At 33.9% G+C, this 7,076-nt stretch overlaps 1 pseudogene across 1 annotated transcript; it reads left to right on the top strand.

Annotated features, from left to right (window-relative positions):
- The first annotated feature begins 5,793 nt into the window (after positions 1-5,793).
- On the top strand, positions 5,794-7,076 carry LOC145164327 (protein argonaute 4A-like; annotated as a pseudogene). The gene is made up of 5 exons (XR_013739803.1): positions 5,794-6,019; positions 6,308-6,444; positions 6,528-6,625; positions 6,704-6,862; positions 7,011-7,076. The product of XR_013739803.1 is annotated as a protein argonaute 4A-like (transcript).

Here is a 7,076-nt window from a genome sequence, read left to right as displayed (position 1 = left end):
GCTTCAAAGAATCTTTTGTCTATATCTTTAGGATTTAAAAGTGCTTGGAAAGAAACAAAAAGTTTAAGAGTTTTTTTTTCCTTCCTGTGTGTGCGCGCAGGGGCGTAATATGGTGTGCAAGGCGTAATATGGATCGAACTTCCTCTTTACAAATGCTTTTGATTTTCAAGAAAATACAAGTTCAAAAGGCATCATGTATGTTTTGTAGTCTTGGAAGGAAATGTGTTTTTATTTTTGAGCTAGTTAAATGAAAAATATACAAGCTTATTATAACATCCTACTTTCATTTTATCTTACTTATAGTGTTGTACTTTCAAAAAATTTCGCAATTATGGCTATAATAAACAAAAAAAATGAAAGTACATTGCTATATTTGTATATTTTTTTGTGATCATTGATTATGGTGTGCTAAAACAGGAACAATTGGTGGCCTTTGATTCAAAACTCAAATTGAAGAGCACTTGTCAGTCTTTATCGATTCAACTTATCCGATAATTTGCCAAGTAATCCATCAAATAATTCGCAATATTATTTTGTAAGCACTTATTTAAACATTTGTAGTTGACACTTTTAATGTGTATTATTAGACAATGTTCATTAGTAATATGTATTTGTATTTGATACTTTTTTAGGTTTATTAGTTTTATTATAATGTTATTTGTTTTGTAGTTGAATTTCAATATTATTGTAAGTTTAATGTAATGGGTTTTTTCAATATTTTGGACAGAAAAAACTGGATTTTTAATAATTTTTTACAGTTTTTTTTTAAAAAAATAAAAAGTAATTAGCGACGGATTACCTACAGAAAATCCGTAGCTATTCCGTAACTATCCACTTTCGTAGCTATTCCGTAGCTATTTAGTTCTGTAGTTATTCTGTAGCTAATAAATTTCGTAGCTATTCTGTAGGAAAGCCATACCTATTTATTTCCGTAGCTATCGTAGCTATGGAAAATTCCGTAGCTATTCCGTAGCTAATCCGTAGCTATAATTTAGCCACGGGCCATTATGCTACATACATTTTTCCGTAGCAATTCCGTAACTATCCGCTTATAGCTACGGATTGTACTCTAGCTATTGCACCAGTTTTCTAGTAGTGATTATGGATTGGAATCTCAAATGAATGGAATGATTGAAGTAGTCGAACAGATATCGCCCGTAATACTACTAAACCATGATCCGTGTCGTCCCTCCCAGTTGCATCCCAGCCGTCGATCTGGCATTCGATCCAACAACAGTAGTTGAGCATCGTACCATACCAATAGCGACGACTCTAATACCAGCGACAAATATCGCCGCTAATGCCCCAAAAAATTGGCCGCGAATTATTTCCTCCACTCACCACAAATTGTCGCCGCTAAATCCCCGTCGATAAAACCATCCAGTCGCGACTGTTTCTCACTTTGGACGACACCACTTACCTTTTCTGGCGATTACGATTATATTCTGGCGATTACGAGTGTCTTCAGGCTCCTCACCGCCGATTCTTTTCTCCTACGGACAGGAACTGCAGTGGGACTGTGGGGTGTTTTTCCGGCGATTTTGGGGATTTTCCGGCGATCTCCAACGTTTCCGACGATTAATTAACCACTAAACCGCCGATTTCAGTTGATTATCCACCATTATCTTTCTTATTCTGTTGTCACGAAAAGAACCAAGACTAATTTCAATTTTTTGTGTTTTCAGGCAACACCGCCATTTTGGGTTTTTTCCGGCAACACCACCGCCACTGCAGCAGCTTTTCCGACGATACACCACCATAGTATTTTGATTTCAGGTTAGGGATTGTGTTTAATTTGTATATGCATGTTTATATGTCTAATTGGGTTTTTGCATTGATGAAATGTGTACTGTATATGCATATGTTTATGAGTTTATTTTATATGATTATGTGTTCATTGTATGTGTAGTTTTTGGTATGCAATCTATAATTTATGTGTTATATTGTATACATATGTGCATTTGTATATATTTTATATGTGTAGATGTATGCAATCAAGAATATATGTGTGTATAATGTTATATGTATAATGGATGTATATGTATATTTGTATGCAATCAAAAATATATGTGTATAAGGTTATATGTGTATTTGTATATATCGTGTACTAGGTTATAACCCGTGGAAACCACGGGAGGTGCAGTTAAAAATTTTATATAGACAAAAAAAAGTAATATTTATTTTGAAATTTTGTATTGAAGTTGATTTGTTAAAAAAAATTAGAAATAAAAAAAACTCCATATGTTAAAGAGGCGTACTAAAAAGAGATCTGACATTTTTAGATTTTGTTTATTAGAATAGGTAGATTGCTATATATCTATCATTCATTCAGATTCATATTGTTGCCATTCAAAAAAATTCAAGATTTTGTTTGACAAAAAAATAATATTTAAAATACTTTTTTCAAGTATATAAAATTTTACGTTTTGTAATTTTATATAAAAAAATAGTTTGTAATTATTAAGTCAATTAAGTTAGCTGCTTAAGTTTTTTAATAGTTTTATCAACAACTCTTATTTGGTTTATCTAAACATAAATTGCATCTCACAAATTCATATCTGTATATTTAAACTTATTTGGTTTATGAATACATGAATTAATTTAACAATTAAGGGATAAAGCTAAGTAATTTACCAGATCAAACGCAAATAAAAATAATATTTCAGATTCCCAAACAGATGGCCACCACCATGGTAAAAGCATATCATTTTTGTTATTACCAACCGGATAGGATTTCAAAGCAAGAAAGCAGTTCCGAAAGAGCCTTATATAGGGTAAAGTCTTTGACATTTTGCCTGGCAAAGCCGCATGTCTCCACTGCGAGACATTTTTACAACACTCGGTGCACCCTTCAGGGTATCAGCATTCTGTGTTCAGACAAACAGTTGGCAGGTTTCAAAGAAGATAACAAATAGAACGATAAAACTTAAAACCAATATCAGTGGCACCAAGTAGGATACACAACTTACGATCACAACAAATACTTATTGTACATGAGCATTTACAATTAAAGCCAGAGATACACTATTATTATCCTATGCATCATTCATGTGTTGACTAAAGGTACAAACTGACCCCTCTGTTACATGGTTATTAGTAATTCCAACTTCAAAACACTAAAAGTTAACTTCTATAAAGGTAATCATTGTTCCTTCTCTCGCTCATAAAAAATAGATTATGAATTCACCTCAAGGTTGACTAAAAAACTTAAAACTGTTACATTGTGTCCTTCACGCCATTAACAATTGAAGGGTCTGAAGATGACAAAGCAGCATTCACGTCTACAGGGGAATAACCAGTCTTTATTTGTAGGGGAATAACATATCTTTATTTGTACAACCTAAAATGAAATATTAAAAAATAAATAAATAATTGTTTAGAAAGAATGGAGATTGAAAATTCAAAAGTCAACTTAACTTATATGGTGGTCAATATGGATCTTGGATATGAGGCTACAATCATCTATGTATACTTGAAGTGCATACATGCTCCTTTTTTGAAACTGGAATCATGTTACTCCAATCAAAAAAACGTGTTAATTTTAGATTATTGTTTCTTTTTGTGTAAAAATATGATTACAAAAATTAAAAAGATGAAATGAAGAGTACATTGATTTTACCGTGGACGTGAGAGGCTTTATATTTTGATTCAGCCCATAACTGATAAACTGGCCATATATGTGAAAGGGTTTTCAGTGTTTCTACCATAGCTAGAGATTTTGAGTGAACTAAAAGTTGAAACCCCGTTCCTAAAGAAGTAAAAGAATGGGATTTGAAGAAATTTGCTTTGAGATTAAATGACGTCTCCCTGAGATAGTGTGTGATGAAGGAAGATGTTGATGAAGTAGAGAACCCAAATGAGAAGAAGAATGGCGGCGCCGATAACTAAGATCCTGGCGAACAGGGGGTAGAAAGGTTGGTTTAGCAGCCATGACTACCATTGGAAGTGAAACACTCTAATTTCAATAACCATATAACCAAACAATAATTTACCACAAACTAAATTCACATTGATGTAGAAAGTGACTTACGCTTTCATATCTTGTACTCCTTAGACTTTGACCACTCACCCTCCCATCGTTGGTTCTAAATAACTTAATCATGGTTCTTATAGAACCATTGGCTACAAAATAATACATCAGTTAATGTTGTTTACATATGAACTAATTATTTAATTAATGCAATTTTTAAAATTATGAAATAAATGTCCTACCTGAGAGGAGGGTTGTCTTCTTCAACATGCTCTCGAGAGCAGGGAACATCTGGAGAGCCACATTGATCTTGACCAAAAGAACACTAACGAGATGCTTATGATATCCATACACAGATGCTTACTATATCCATACACAGGGAAATCACCAGTTATGAAGAAAACCATAATCGAACCCCAGTTTCCTAAAATTAACGATATCAGAGAAGTAGATGAGGGTAAGAAATCTGATGACATCTTGGGTCGTCGTAAGTTGGCTAAGGTAGTGATGATGATGTTACGGTGGTAGTGGTGGTGGTGAGGCTAGGTTAAAGAACGGTTAGAGTTAGCAGAAAGAGAGAGACGATTTTTCAATTTTAGAATTCAAATGAAAGAGAGAGAGAGAGAGAGAGAGAGAGAGAGAGAGAGAGAGACGATTAATGCATAGGTAGATGATGGGATGATTAAATGGAGTCAAATATTGCTGATTTTTTTGGGATTATAGAATGAATTTCAAATTGGGTGTTGCTAAATCCTTTAGACACCCTATAATCACTTTTATTAAAAGTCAACCTATAATAAACTATTCACAATTTATTTTTCTCAAAAAACAATGCAAATTCAACCAATAAAAAAACCTTAAAATCAAATAGGGTGTCTAAATGAAAAGTTGAGGTGTCTTTTTAGCCAACCCCATATATATATATATATATATATATATATATATATATATATATATATATATATATATATATATATATATATATATATATATATATATAGAGAGAGAGAGAGAGAGAGGAAGGATCATTTGAGAACTCAAAGTTTCCCGAGAACCCGAGAACTAAATAATAACCGTTAGATTAAAATAATAGAGGGTTAGGATGCTTCGTGGCACTTTCGTAAATATCTGAAAATAAAATGGGGTGGGGGCATCTTATTAAAATAAATCAGGGACATTTAATCACGCCAACTCTTTATGCGATCTCTCTCTCGATCCTCTCTCTCTACCCTTCATCACACCTCCGATCTCAAATCGTCGGATCTCAAATCCTGAAATCGTCGTCGAAGTGTGACAGGATGTGAGTATAGTTCATCGGAACATCTACAATGAAGCATTAGGTCGGTCGTTTTCTTCTGAATCTGATCTTGACTTGTCGATTTGGAGAAGATAGTCCTATCGAATGTCCAGTTGGAGTGGAATCGATCATCTACAATGAAGCATTAGGTTGTTTTCGTCGATCGTCTCCCTCCTCCCTTCATCGGCGACTGTCAATCCACATTTATTGATCTTCGGCGGTTGTTGCATCATCTCCACGTCCTCCGCGGATCGATCGCTTATTAACTCTCCTAATTTTCCCCAAAATAAACACCACCGTCCTCCAGATCTGGAATTTACATATGATGGTGAAAAAAGTCTGTTTACTGTTGGAGCTCTTCCAAGGAACAAACTTGAATTCACTATTGTTCTTGAAAACGCCACTTCTAATCGGTAGGTATTGAATACTGTTTTACATTACTAATCTGTTATATATATATATATATATATATATATATATATATATATATATATATATATATATGACTTAAAAAAATCTTATGAATATGATAATATTCAGTAACAATGGAAATGCAAGCCCTGGAAGCCCTGACAATGACAAGAAGAGAATCAGGCGTTCATATCAATCAAGACTTTCAAAGTGGAGCTGAGTTTTGCTGCCAAAATCCCAATGCAGGCAATCGCACAGGCTCTCAGAGGACAGGAATCTGAAAACTCCATGGAAGCCTTGAGGGTGCTTGATATCATCTTAAGACAACATGCAACTAAACAGTAAGTTGTCACTTTTATATCGACAGTTGGTTAATTTAAGTAAGAAAGGTTGAGTAACAAATAATATTTTTTACCCATGATTGTAATGTAATTGCATTTCTTTATTGATAACAGCAATGCACTTTATTCTTTAACCAATAATACTAACATACATGTATTTTTTTTACACCAAAATGGCAAAGTGGTTACATTTTGCTACAAATTTAGTCAACATGTCTTTTTTCTTATGTTTTTTACCCATAATGTAACATGCTGTTGATATTAATTTACTTTATCTTTTACCTATAGGGGGTGTCTGCTTGTTCGAAAATCTTTTTTCCACAACGATGTGAAGAATTTTGCTGATGTTGGAGGTGGTGTTCTCGGATGCAGAGGATTCCATTCCAGTTTCCGCACATCCCAGGGTGGTCTATCCCTCAACATCGGTAAATATTTCATTACTCATTTCCATTTTTACCCCTGAATTGAAGGTTATGAAATCAGAGTAAAAATGGTTTATGATTATTAGATGTGTCTACTACCATGATCATCCAGCCTGGGCCAGTGGTTGATTTTCTGATTGCTAACCAAAACGTGAAAGATCCCTATTCTGTTGACTGGGCAAAGGTAACAAACCGTCATGTTGTCATTTACTGAAGGGGTATTTTGTAAATTGTTGTTGAAAGTTTGTGTGGTGTCAATCAGGCAAAGCGTACACTGAAGAATCTGAGGGTGAAAACCAGCCCTACCAATACTGAGTACAAGATAACTGGTTTGAGTGAGAAGCCCTGCAACGAGCAGCTGTATGTTTTCTTTTTATGTTATATGTTTTTGTATGATGGAATCATAGAAGGAATGGAATGGGTGATTCCATAGGAATGAAAAAAATAACCCTTCTGTTTTCCTCAATGGAGTGGAGTTGACCATTCCTGAACTAATGTGATTCTTTCCATTTATGTTATTTTAATGACATTGTTTTTTTAAACAAAGAAAAAAATGGTTTTTATTACAGTTTGCAGATAATGAGGATCTACAAAGTGAGTGGAAAGCTGCAAAAAGTGTTGGATTAGGTGTCTAA

This window comes from Lactuca virosa, chromosome 3, assembly GCF_052849685.1.
Source record: "Lactuca virosa cultivar CGN04683 chromosome 3, Lactuca_virosa_CGN04683_v6, whole genome shotgun sequence".
Taxonomy (NCBI): domain Eukaryota; kingdom Viridiplantae; phylum Streptophyta; class Magnoliopsida; order Asterales; family Asteraceae; genus Lactuca; species Lactuca virosa.
Note: the sequence above shows the minus strand (reverse complement) of the source record. Positions and strands in the feature narration are given on the sequence as shown.